This window comes from Silene latifolia, chromosome X, assembly GCF_048544455.1.
Source record: "Silene latifolia isolate original U9 population chromosome X, ASM4854445v1, whole genome shotgun sequence".
In the NCBI taxonomy this organism is placed as follows: Eukaryota; Viridiplantae; Streptophyta; class Magnoliopsida; order Caryophyllales; family Caryophyllaceae; genus Silene; species Silene latifolia.
In genome coordinates this window covers 109,996,364-110,011,015 of record NC_133537.1, presented here as the reverse complement: position 1 = coordinate 110,011,015, position 14,652 = coordinate 109,996,364, and positions in this window count along the sequence as shown.

Below are 14,652 nucleotides of genomic sequence, written 5' to 3'. Positions count from 1 at the left end.
CAAAAGGGTTGTAATTTTTTTCCCGATATGCCCATTTTTCGAAATAAAAAGTTTTTACACGGTTTAAACTATTTTTAAACATTTCGAAACTATCAAAATAAATACTTTACTTCAAAATATAATAAAATTATATTTCTTTAAATTATTATTACTTCAAATACATTAATATTAAATTTTACTTGATTAATAAATTACTTCCGAAATATATTAACGGTCCGAAATTACGGAGCGTTACAGCTACACACTTTAGTGTGTAGTCAGGATTGTGGAGTTGGGTTTGGAGTTCGGAGAATATCTGTGATGATTGAGCCGTTTGTTTTACTGTATTGTTGGTTTATATAAATTGTGTGATTAGTACTGACCCCGTTTAATGTTTTAAAAACTGTGGTGATCCATTCGGGGATGATGAGCAGTTATTGAGCAGGTATGAGTCGAGTTCTTCGGATAGGCGGGATGTGCGACCGTCGATGATAGAAGTCTTCCACATGTAGCTTAGTAGTTTAATAAACATTTCGATTAATTCAAGAGACATTGGTTTTGAGATCATGTATTCGTATTTTGGATTTGGTTTTGAGATTGTAACCTTTCACTAAAGTATTTCTATTTAAATGTTGTTTCGTTATTGTCTATTTGATTATCATAGCCTCGGGTAACCGAGATGGTAGCATCCTTATCCCTGAGTGGTCCTGGTAAGGCACTTGGAGTATGGGGGTGTTACAAAATGGTATCAGAGCGACGATCCTGAAACCTGTAACCAATGAATCCAATGAATATAGGGAGTCAATTAAAATGAACTCGGGGTAAAGGTTGTAGGAGCTAATGCAAAGGCTTGGGAGACGTCCTAAAGTCGCGAACTCGCCCTACAATTTTGAACCGGTCACATGGGGGGTATATGTCAAGGTCGTATGTGGTATTTGTTAGTTTGCATGTGAATGTGGTGATGTATGCTGTAATTGTTGGATGTTTGGAGTATGGAGTAGGAGGTTGAGCTTGTGAATGAAAGGATGATGCAGTATATAGAACTGTTGTTTGAACATGAAGCATGTTGGATGTTTACTATGTGGCATTTGATAACATGATATAATTGTTTTACTGATCATATGAAAAGCTTGGTAGAATCGCATGCTTAACTATAGTATAATGTTGAGTTTATAAAGTTGTGTAATATGTTGGGATATGATATAGCATGCGGGTAGCATATTCGAGTTAGCATGACTCGATCGAGTGGGTATTTGATGATTTTGCAACCAGAATCGTGTTTTTGGGCACTCGATCGAGTACCTTGGGCACTCGATCGAGTAGGGGGTCACTCGATCGAGTAGCCTGGCTACTCGGTCGAGTATGTTAGAGATTAGGAGGTCTGTTTGGGGTCTGATGTCAAGGCACTCGATCGAGCATGGTGGGCACTCGATCGAGTAGCCTCTTACTCGATCGAGTAGGTTTAGGCACTCGATCGAGTGTGTTCTGGGCAGTCCGCTTTCGTGTTTTGAGGTTTTAGTGCGTATGTTTATGTCTACCCTTTCTTATATAGTTTCAAGACGCCGCCCAAGAGAAACGCTTTTTATGCGAGAGCTGAGATCATGAACATAGATGATATCGTTAAGATGTTGGAGCACCAGGATGCTCTTACGGAGGCCTTAAAGAAAGTGGGAAAAGATATGGATAAGGAGGTTGATCACTCTAAGATCAGTCTCTATATAGCGAGGTTTAACCCAAAAGAGTACAAGGGGACCGAGGAACCAAACCTTCTTGACAAGTGGCATCGTGAGATGGAGAACATACAAGAACTGGTTCACTGTCCTGATGAGATGAGAGTAGAACAAGCTGCGTTCTACCTGAGGGAAGCAGCTGGCGAGTGGTGGGATAAGGTGAAGGTGAGTGCTAGGGAGATGTATGCGAACCAGGGCTTACCTGCTATACCTTGGGAAGAGTTTCGGAGGGCTATGAGGAAAGAGTTTGTCTTAAACATGTGAGGAGTAAGGTGAGAGAGGAGTTTGATGGGTTTAAGATGACATCGATATGTCGATTCTTTGAGTACTACTGAGCGATTTAATGAGAAGTCTAGGTATGCTTTGAGGATATGGGTTTGAGTGAGGAGAACCCGGCGCGAGGTTTGAGAGGGGGTTGACCCCTAAGATCATGGATAAGCTACCTGTGGGAGTCCTTACTGATGTTAAGGAAGCTTATGAGAGGGCTGGGAGAGCTGAGAGGTTGGTGGAGATGGCTCAGAAGAGAGTAGGTGTTGAGAAAAGAAAGGCTTAGAGTGAGGGTGGTGGCCAATCTAGTCACAAGAAAGGCAACCACAATCAAACTAGAGGGTTTTCTGCTAGGTCAGGGTTCATTGCTGGGGCTTCCTTTGGGCGTGGCCGTGGGAGTAGTAGTGGTAGTTGGGGGATGACTTGCTTTGGCTGTGGCGGTGTAGGCCACAAGAGACATGAGTGCAAGAGTGCACCGGGAGCTTTTCAGGGATCGGCTCGGGGGAGCTATTCTCAGGGACCTGCTGTAGATACCCGGTATCTGCTGAGACTCCAACAAACACCCGATGATTATCGGACTACAACATGTTTTGGAATCGCGGCGTTTGATCGACAGTTTGTGTACAACTTTACGTCGGAAAACTTAAAATGATTTTGAAAATAAAATATTTCAAAACATTTCAAAAATACCTGGAGTGTTTAATGCACGGCGACGGGGTCACATTGACACTAACTAGAGTCAAAACCGACACCGGACCAAAAACCGACTCAAAAATTCAAATCCCGACTCCAATAACGAGTCAAACTGAGTCAACCACAAAAAACAAACATTTCAAACCTTCTATGCTAAGATTTCCCGGATTTATGAATGGTCAAGTACCAAACATATGACTACAAATCCTAGGATAGAACAAATCATGATTGTGTTTGATGTGAAAGCGACAACTCACCTCGAAGGCCCGCGACGTGGCTCGCGCCTCTTTGAGCAGCCCAGGTGGCCACGTCGCTCAAAATTCACACAACCACTCATTTCCCTATAAATACCCCTCAAATGCCACCCGTTTGAGACTTACGCGAGTGTCCGCCCCCTCTTTTCTCCCTTAAAATTCTCGACTCGACTTCTAAAGTCACAATCCGACGCGTATTTACGACGTACCGATCGTAAACACGAGCCTTACACATTGTTTGGTACCGTCATCGTGCATTAAATCACTTGACCGACCACTTCGACCACTACACCATCACTAAACTTTTAAAACACTCTTTTACTTACCAAAACGGTTTTAAACCGAGTTTTTTCCGATCAAACGAGTTGTTACACTTACGTCGGTCACTCGCCATAACCAAACATGTAAGTATGTGGGTGTAAAAATCCTCTTTTATTATGTTTTCATTTGTTTCATGACTCTAACATGCTAAAACATGCATAACATGAACCAAAACATGGAATAAACGAGCCAAACTGATTTTTTGTCTGAGGCATAAGCCCTTTAGGTCGCCAACTGGCTCGCGCCTAAATGGGGTATTCAGGCCAGAAATCAACCGTGTTTGTTCTCGTCATTTCCCTTAATCCATTTTTCATATTTGTAATCGATTTTTACCATTTCAAGTATTTCCGAAACCTTTTTGTTTCATTTCACATGTTTTAACCATAAAACATTTTTCACCCTTGGTTCCTCATACCATGGCGGCTAAATCCGTGTTTTGGTGATGATATTTGGTTAATGACATTTAGAAGGTATTTTAAAGCCTTTTATTTCATTTCCTCACATTTTCAAACAAACATATTAGTCACCAACACAAAATCATCCTTGGTTCTACATACCATGCCGGATTTTAACCCGGGTACGATGACGAGTATCGACTAATTACATTCAAAATGGACTTAAAACAATTAGTCCATAATCATTTTTCAAAACTATTCATGTCAAGTTTGTCAAATCGAACCCGACACCGAATATTATCAAATAATGATGATTATTCGAGTCTAGTTCTTCAAATCAACAAATGCGGTCTAAACGACCCTTTCAAAATCAAGCCAGGTTCAAATACCCATTTTCAACACGTTTTATAACGTTTTCTAAATAGTCAGAACACGGGCATACAACCGTTGGCTAACCCGCGCCTAAACAGGCTCTCCATTTCTCATTTTCAAAACCAGAGGGAGGCCCCTTACACCGCCGGTGCTCGCGCCTCTTATAGCCGTGCAGTACGGGCTGTTCCCTTCCAAATTAGTCTAGGGCGATCCCGACTCCGGCTAACCCGGATATAGGACGGATCAGATGACTATTCGATTATTCAAAACCATATTTGCAAAATGCCTTACTAAGACAAATGGATCATGTTATGCACCCTAAACCTAATACGGTAAATGGATGTTTAATTTCTGTCTTGCATGCAAATCAACCATTAATCCAACTCGACATCTTATACTTGATACTTGGATTAAATAAACCGACTTAGAAAGCTCTCACATGTTAGGTTTAAATCATTGGATGCGCATTCATGCATTTAAACCGTTTTATCAACTTTTGCATTCAACCAACCAAGATCGATCAGTAGAGGCCGCTAAACGCGGGCGGGATTGGGTGTCTGATTAAAGGGCTTCCCAATACGTACCTTCACCTCTTACTCAGAAACTTTGGATAGTGGACGACCTTATCCAGGGCGTACGAGAGTCATTTTAGAGATAGGATGCTAAAGAGGGACGATTTCCTTATCTTTAGTACCTATGTCAAACGCTGCTTTGTGCTTCGATTTGACCGAGGTATAAAGTGGAATTCGAACGGGTTCCAGGCATCCCACAAATGCTTGGTGGCGACTCCGAACATCTCTAATCGTTTCGAGACCCTTACCGAGACGAAACCGACCGATCTAAAACGATCCGGTCGAAAGCATCTTTACGCCGCCGAGCGTGGCTTTCAAAAGACCGCTGCATGTCCACAGATTGGCTTGGCATGCAGGTGGCCCGTGACTACGGATTGGTAGGTGGCCCAAATCCACAGACCGAGACGTGGCCCATGCCCACAGATTGGCGACTCCGCTGGGGAGAACTAGGACACTTACGTCTTGTGATCCTTAGATGGTGAGACTCGAACGAGGTCTTGGTTGGAATGCATTAATTGATATTACGGTCACGGTCGGGTTTCCTTGTCCGGGCCCACAACCTAACCCTTTTCGACCAGTTGGCTCGTTTCGTCGGCGTGAGTTTTCTCATCCCCGCGTTTCGAATCCCGATTGAGTCAAGCATACCGTTGACGTCACACATTTCTGTTTCGTCAAAGAGCTTTCATCGCTTTCGAACACGAGGCTAGGGCACCCTCCTTACACATTTTGTTTGGATTGGTATCCCTCTCGCAAATCGGGGTTTGATTGCTTGGTGTGTAACCCACCCTTCTAAGCCAAAACCCGTGTCAGCATGATGCATAATATAATGAACTGTGAGTGCTTATGTGCTATCTGATCATAAGTCCTTCCGTGTCATTTTCAAACTTTCAAAAACACCCTTTTCGTGCCGTTATAATGGCCATTTCAAACCTCGGTCTTTCGCCGACTGATGCACGCCTTTCTAGGCCGTCGTAATGACGATTTTCAAACCCGGTTTTGTATAACCATTTCAACACGCCTTTCTAGGCCATCGTAATGACGATTTTCAAACCCGGTTTTGTATAACCATTTCAACACGCCTTTCTAGGCCGTCGTAATGACGATTTTCAAACCCGGTTTTGTATAACCATTTCAACACGCCTTTCTAGGCCGTCGTAATGACGATTTTCAAACCCGGTTTTGTATAACCATTTCAATACGCCTTTCTAGGCCGTCGTAATGACGATTTTCAAACCCGGTTTTGTATAACCATTTCAACACGCCTTTCTAGGCCGTCGTAATGACGATTTTCAAACCCGGTTTTGTATAACCATTTCAACACGCCTTTCTAGGCCGTCATAATGACGATTTTCACACTCGGTTTTGTATAACCATTTCAACACGCCTTTCTAGGCCGTCGTAATGACGATTTTGAAACCCGGTTTTGTATAACCATTTCCAACACGCCTTTTTAGGCCGTCATAATGACGATTTTCAAACCCGGTTTTGTATAACCATTTCAAATCACCTTTTTACGCCGTTATAATCGCCGCGTCTAGACACGGATTTTAACCCGTTTTGCGCCGACAATGGCTTTCTTTCAAAACCCGAGAAAAGCACACACCCTTTACTCGAGACACTTTCAGATCCCGAGGACCATACACCATCCCTGAGACCTTTTCAAACATTTCAAACTCGATTTTCAAAACATACAATTTTGAATTTCAAAACCGTCTTGGGAAGCAACACACTGTTTTCCGAGCCGACTCAAACTCAAACCGTCTTTTGCAAATAAACTTAAGACAACCCTTTTCAACTGATCGACTTGCGGAGATCTCTATCTTCGGAAGCCGTCAATAAAAGCGACAAATGAATCTTTTTGAAAATTCCTATTTTCGAAAACTTCAGTCCACCATTCCAATTCCGCCTCGTGTCTATCGAGTCAAAGCAAACGTACTTATGGGTCTTTACTTATGAGTCGTCTCATCACGAGACCCGTCCAATGGCGTCACGCCGTCATGTTGGACTCGTGTCAAATGTTCGGTCAATCACCGTCACGTCATAAATCGAGTCAGCACCGAGGGACCACACACGGTCACCCCGTCTTGTTGAGACGATCTTTGTCTCGTCCTCTGTGTTGTCTGCGTTCAGCCTTGGAACCGTGTCGGATTGAGTTGTAATGTGAGCCGTTTTTCTGCCTCAGAGCCATGGCCCCGTCTTCAACTTCGTCTGTCAACAACAACAACAATGATAACAACAGAGATGTCACAACTGATCGGCTAGCCACCAACTTACCGCTCTTAAGGTCACTCTCGATCGCGTCGAGACCCGTATCGACGCCCTGGAGAACAAGGAAATTGGGGAACATAATACCCCACCTCTGACTGAAACTGAGAAGAGGCTGAAACTCTTGGAAGAACAGCTCCTAGCCCGGGGTAACAATATCTACCTTGAAAATAACCGAAGGTTCGAACCTGTTGGGGATCAGTTACCTAACAACTTCACCCTGACCGATGTGCCTAAGTTCAAGGGAGTGGAGGACCCACTTAACCACATCCGTGCTTTCAAAGACTACATGGCCATTAAAGGGGTCAAATAGGAGCTCTTTACCCGGATCTTCCCATCCTCTCTGGAGCCGATTCCTCGCCAATGGTACTACTCCTTGGATCCGAAAAACCTTACTACTTGGGATGAGATCGCAGTTGAGTTTGCCAAACAGTATGCGACAATGTCGAGATCCAGGCCAACACCCGTACTCTCGAAGTGCTAACCCAAAACGACAAGGAAGGGTTCACCGAGTTCCTAACCCGTTGGAGGAGGGTGAGCACTCGGTTGGTCGATGGCCGAGTGAATCAACTCTGGTCGAGAAGTTTGTCAACAACCTCCGCCCGGTTTATGCCAACCTGCGAGGTATCGAAATATCAAAACTTTTCCAGATCTGCAGATTCTGGGGACACGTATTGAGGACGACCTCCGAAAGGGTGTCTTAGCAAAGACCACTGGCAGGGGTTATCAAGGATCCACCTCAACCGGATCTCGCCCTTACAGTCAGACAAACAATATTGATAAGGTTAACCTCGTCGAACCTTCTGCCAAGAAAACTGAACGCTCCCAGAGAGTGTTCACCAACATAGGATCGACTTATGCAAGTGCCTTGAAAAGGGTCATGGATTAAGGGAAGTTACAACCGATCGGGCCCACCCCAGACCCGGCCGACGTCAAGAAATCCCTATTTTGGAACCCCAACGCCTACTGCCAGTATCATCGAGGGAAAGGGCATGATACCGAAAATTGCTTCAAACTCAAGCACCTCATTCAAGACATGATTGAGAAGGGAGATTTGCCTATACCCCCACCAACTAAACCGAACAACAAAACGAATCCCCTGGGAATTCACGCCATCTCGACGATGAGCCGGCCCTAGACTTGCTCTCATCTCATCTTGCCGATTGACGACGAGGTGAATGTTCTGGAAAAGGATCCTTCAGACGGAGTGTTCGTGTTCAGTGCTGGCACCATGCTCACTATGTTTTAGCAAGTGGAAGTGGCCATAACCAGCCTCTCTGAGAGAATCACCCGACTCGACGACGCCTACCGTCGACTCATCTTCAATCCCCCAACACCGCGTCCGAGGGAGAATTCCCCAAGCATTCAAAACTACCCACCCCAGGATGGATTGCTCCCGCGACCATTCTGGCATAGACCTCACGAAAATAACTACCCTCAAAATAACTACCCCCATAAAAATCGCCCTCATAAAAGTATTCCCCACAAGAATTACCCACCGAGGAATACCCCTCCAAGGTATCCTCGAGACCCTGAAATTAACGGTATATGGCGGGATGATGTTGAGGATGTCTATATCCTCCCGGGGAAGGAAAAGCGGTTGAAGGAAATCGGGCATCTCACCCGGTCCGGACGTCCCTATCAGAATCCGAGCAACTCAACGGTCGTTCCAACAACGAATGACCAAATCGTCCCAGATGTGGACACTCAGCCAAAGGCCCCCGAGAACTCAATCCTGAAACAGCTCCAGAAAGCAAAAGCCGAAATCTCAATTTGGCAACTGATCGCAACGTCTTATGAGCATCGGCAGGCCTTGCTGCAGGCCTTGGGAAAGTTAACCGTGCCCTCCACCTCTTCCCCAGAAGAAATAGTGGCACACATGACGAGAGACTCCCCTGATCTGAGCAACCCGGTCGTCTTCTCCGACGAGGGTATTCCCCTGTCCGGAGCCAATCATAACCTGGCCCTGTACATCATCGTACAATGCCTCCAAAAGAATTTACCAATGGTCCTCGTGGATGACGGTTCCGCCGTGAATGTCATTCCTCTCAAAACTGCCCATAGGCTGGGTATCAAGGAATCTGATTTAATCCCAACGAATCAAGGAGTACGCGCCTACGACGACACTCGTTGCAAGGTCGCTGGGCTATTCACTTTGACCGTCGCAACCGGGCCATTAGAAAGACAAACCAGTTTTCAAGTGGTCGACATCGACGCGTCCTTCAACATGCTCCTGGGACGTCCCTGGATTCACGCCGTCAAGGCGGTCACCTCAACGCTTCACCAAAAGATCAGGGTCCCCTTCAACGGGAAAACGATCACGATCCCCGCTTCCCCAATCAAAGCAGTTATGAGAAGAGGGGTAGCCTCCCAAGCCGTTGAGGAGGACGACAATAAAATGTGGGGTTTCCAAGCCGTAAACACCATAACTGATGAACCTGCAACCTCTGAGTGTGACCCGTTCACCAACCTCACGATCAACCGTATCATGATGCGTCAAGGTTATTTCCCGGGTTTGCCGCTCAATCCACTAAAGGACCCATTGCCTCCCTTGAAACAGGCTAAGGTCCGCAACATTCCCTTTAGGCTGGGATACGAACCTACCAATGAAGACATCCAGGAGATGAACCTCCTAATCCGAAAACGCAAGAAGCACGGAGTCATCCTCCGTCCATACCACCTGACTCTCAACGGATACTTTGTCCCCGAGGGAGAGTCTGAACTCTACCACGGCTTTCCGGAGCCTATCTATGACTCTGTGGCAAGGGCTAGATACCCGGGAGTGGAAGTCTTCCAGGACTGTTACTTTATCCCCGACAACGTCGAAGCTGCATCAACCGAGTCCAAGCCGTCACCATGCCTTGAAGGACAAGCTGTCACACTCCTATTTAGGGAAGATAACGTCAAACACCTCGACTATGAGGACATTATCAATATCGCCCTGACCCGGAGAAAGCTACCCAGGGCTGGAGGAAAACCATCAAATGGACCGATCGCCAAGGCCGCATTCTCAAGATAACGACTGGAGAAGGCCCTATGTTCAAGGAGGGAGGTGAAGAAGGATCTGAGTCTGAGTCTGAGTCGGAGTCAGAGTCTGTCATAGCTCCTAACACTCCTGATGTCCCGGTCAAGGCCCCCTTCCCACTGTTTTATCACAAAGTCGTGGATGATTCAGAGGTTGAGTCTACTAGGGTCACCCCCACTCCCATGAAAGGTGACAACCTGGAGCCTATTCCAGGGGCCACTTCCTCTGTCGTGTCGCCTCTGACTGACCACGAGATGTCTGTCCTTTCCGAGCTATTCGCTTGTGTCAACTTAATGAACGCTAAGTTTGCTTATGACTCGTCTCAATTTAACTGCAATGCAATTCTGAGTGATTATGAGGAATTTGACTTGAGTGACTACCCACCTCACTTAGCCAAAGAACTTGACAAGCGGGAAACCAGAACCCCCATCATTGAGGAAACCGAGCCTATAACGTAGGAACCGACAATACACCTCAAGAACTTAGGATAGGGACAACCCCGAACCCCTCGGAAAGACAATAGTTCATTGACCTCCTCCATGAATACAAGGACGTATTCGCCTGGTCTTACAGAGACATGCCTGAGATTGACAGAGAAATTGCAGAGCACCGGATACCCATCAAACCCGGGGCTAAACCCGTGAAGCAGAAGCTACGCCGGATGCGTCCTGAATGGGCCCTAAAAATCAAGGAAGAGGTGGATAAACAGTTCAAGGCTGGGTTCATCAAAGTGTCCGAATACTCGGATTGGGTGGTCAACATTGTGCCGGTACCAAAGAAAGACGGAAGAATTCGGGTTTGCATCGACTTCAGGGATCTGAACAAGGCGAGTCCAAAGGACGACTTCCCTTTGCCACATGTTGACATTCTGGTGGACAACACTGCCGAACATGCTCTCCTATCATTCATGGACGGGTATGCCGAGTACAACCAGATTAAAATGGCTGAGGAAGACATGCACAAAACTGCGTTCACTATACAGTGGGGTACATATTGCTACACGGTCATGCCTTTCGGCCTCATCAACGCCGGAGCAACCTATCAGAGAACCGCTACCATTCTCCTACATGATATGATGCACAAGGAGGTAGAGGTATATGTCGATGACATGATCGTCAAATCAAAAGAACGGGACGGCCACATCAATGCCCTCCGGAAATTCTTCGCTCGTCTGTGGAAATATAACATGAGACTAAATCTTCAGAAGTGTGCATTCGGGGTCACCTCCGGAAAACTCTTGGGACATGTCATTAGCAAAAGAGGCATTGAGATTGATCCAACCAAAATCAAAGCCCTTCAACAAATGCCTCGGCCTAGGAACGAGAAGGAGATTCGGGGATTTCTCGGTCAGGTTCAATACATCAGCCGGTTCATTGCCAAGCTCACTATGATCTGTGAACCGATATTCAAGAAGCTTCGTGCCTCCGACCACACCGATTGGGACGACGACTGTCAAAAGGCGTTCGACAGGATAAAGGAAATCCTATCCAAACCTCCTATCCTCATGCCACCCCAACCAGGGATTCCTCTATCCCTATACCCGACTGTTACCAACACAGCCATGGGAGCAATGTTAGCACAAACAGTTGGCAACTAGGAGCGAGCCATCTACTACATCAGCAAAAAGTTCATTGAGTACGAGACGAGGTATACCCAACTGGAAAAGACATGCATTGCCCTAGTATGGTCAACAAAGAAGCTGCGGCATTACATGCTCAGCTACACGGTCCACATCTACTCCAAGATGGACCCGGTTAAATACATCTTCGAAAAACCCGTACTAAACGGAAGGCTCTCTAGATGGACACTCATGCTGTCCGAATTTGACCTCAAGTTTGTACCCCTCAAGGTTATCAAGGGAAGAGCAGTTGCCGATTTTCTAGCAGAAAATCACGTCAACGAGGATCTAATGACCGACACATGGTCACTTCCTGACGAAGACATCCTTTGTGTCGACTCCGACGCATGGGACCTATACTTTGATGGTGCGTCTAATCTGAGAGGCTTCAGGGTAGGGATCCTTCTAATTTCACCAGAGGGAGAACATGTTCCAATCTCGGTCAAGATGGACTTTGCCGTCACCAACAATGCCGCTGAATATGAAGCATGTCTCATCGGCCTACAAGCAGCCATCACACTTGGCATCAAGAGACTGAGGGTCCATGGCGATTCCTCACTCATCATCAATCGTGTCCTGGATCATGGAAAATCCGATCGACCGACTTAGCTCCCTACCGAGCAAAGATCAATCAAGAGGCCGAATTCTTCGACCAAGTCAACTACTTCCACTTGCCGCGAGAGGAAAATCAATTTGCTGATGCCCTGGCAAAACTTGCCGCGCTCGTCAATATACCCGACGACATGACATCAATGCCCCTATGTGCCGAAAGACGGAGCGAGCCAGCTCACATCTGTGCCATTATCGACGACGTGGAAAACCATGATAAACCTTGGTACCAAGCCATCCTCAATTACAAAACCAAAAACGAAGTCCCTCCCAACTCTGACCAAAGAGGACAAAGAGCCATCCCTTTACTGGCATCACAATTCGTGATAAACCAAAATCAACTCTACAAAAGAACACCCCAAGGAATTCTCCACCTTTGCATTGACCATCACAAAGCCAAAAAAGTCATGGGAGAGGTTCCTGACGGAGAATGTGGCTCTCACATGAGTGCAATGATGCTTACACGGAAAATCACGCGGCTAGGTTACTACTGTACCACCATGGAAGCCGATTGCCGTAACTACGTCAAACATTGCCACAATTGCCAAATCTTCGCCAACATACAACACATACTACCATCCCTTTTGTACACAATGATGTCGCCCTGGCCTTTCTCAACCTGGGGCATCGACATCATCGGGAAAGTCAACCCGATAGGCACCAAGGGGCATTGCTTCATCCTCGTCGCCATCAACTACTTCACCAAATGGGTGGAAGCACAGTCATATGCAGTCTTGACCGCCAAAGAAGTGGCCAAATTCATCCAAAACAACATCATCTGCCGATACGGGGTACCCCACGAAATCATCAGCGATCAAGGCTCTCACTTCCGGGCGGAAACTCAAGCCTTGCTGGACAAATACAAGATCAAACGGCATCGATCATCCCCCTACCATCCCCAAACTAACGGAGCGGTGGAGGCAGCGAACAAAACTCTTGTTACCATTATCAAGAAAATGCAAGACAACTACCGCGATTGGCCGAGCAAACTCCCATTCGCACTCTGGGGATACCGAACCTCCATTCGAACACCGACAGGCGCCACACCCTTCTACCTAGCATACGATATGGAGGCGGTTCAACCGGTAGAGTTAGAGATCCCTTATCTACGCATCCTACTAGAGAGTCAAGTCCCTGAGGCGGAATGGACCCGTCGAAGGTACGAACAACTCACTCTTCTAGACGAACGGAGACTCAACGCCTTGCACAACGTCCAGCTATACCAACGACATATACAACGGGCATTCAACAAGAAGGTTAAACCCAGAAACATCTAGGAGGGCGACTTGGTCCTCAAGTCAGTTCGAGCACCATTACCCGTCGATCCGAGGGGAAAATTCAAACCCAACTGGGCCGGGCCATACCTGGTCAAGAAAATACTTTCGGGGGGCGCGGTGAGACTGAGTGACCTAGACGGGGAAGACTTTACAAACTCGACCAACCTAGACCAACTCAAGAAATACTACCCTTGAACCCTATTAACCAACAACCTAGCCTAGTTTTACAACTAGCATCGACCTCAACCCTTTTCAAGTCAAGTTCCTCAATATGTTCTGATTTGAAATTGCATGTTTTATCGAGTCTAAGCTGCGGCACCTTGCCCATTTCGAATGTCCTTTGATCCGTCAAAGGCAACGTCCATTTGCACTAAAACAAAAACGAACCCCCTGAACTACGAGCATGGTTTGATTTCACCTCTTCCGGTGGATACGTAGGCAGTCCCTCTTATGCCTGAGGGATACAACCACAAAACCCAATTCAAATTCACAAAATATTTCGAACTACGATCATGGTTTGATTTCACCTCTTCAAGTGGATACGTAGGCAGTCCTTTCTTATACAAGAAGGATACAACCATTCCCACAATCAAGTACAACCATTCCCCACATACAAGGAAACACCCCCCCCCCCAAAAAAAAAAAAAAGAGAAAGGGAAAACCATTCCCTTTCCCACAAAAATACGAAAATGAGCCTTTCTCCCTTTCCACAAAATACCACTTTCCCAAGTGCAAACGTTTAGGACGATTCAAATCGAATTGCCTTTACCAAATGGATGGAAGAAACAAGCGTTCACAACTTTCTACACGAGCAATCCTCTTATTTAATTAATAATGGGAGGGATTACAATTTCAACAACAAATAAAGCTCGACGAGTCTACGACTTGTCAAAGCTAAGGTGTCAACTAACACGCCTCACATAGTAAAACTAGCACAAAACACACAATAACTAGCTAGTACAACATAATAAAAACTCACAACAATAATACAACATAATAATAAAGTGGGTAATGGAGGTCTTCACTCTTCCATTCTACCCTTGCCTTTTCCTTCGGGGTACATCTTCCCCTTGTTCTTCTTGTTGGCCCGCCTAGCATGGACTTCTTCCTCGAAACGGATCCTAAACGGATCTAAGATGGCGACGGCCTCCGGTCTAGCACAAGACCCCATATTCGACCCAAGACAAGCCAATGCACGGCCCACCATATTCTTGGGGCCGGAACTCCTCCTCTTCGGTGGTCTCATCACATCGGGGGTAGCTCCATCAACATACT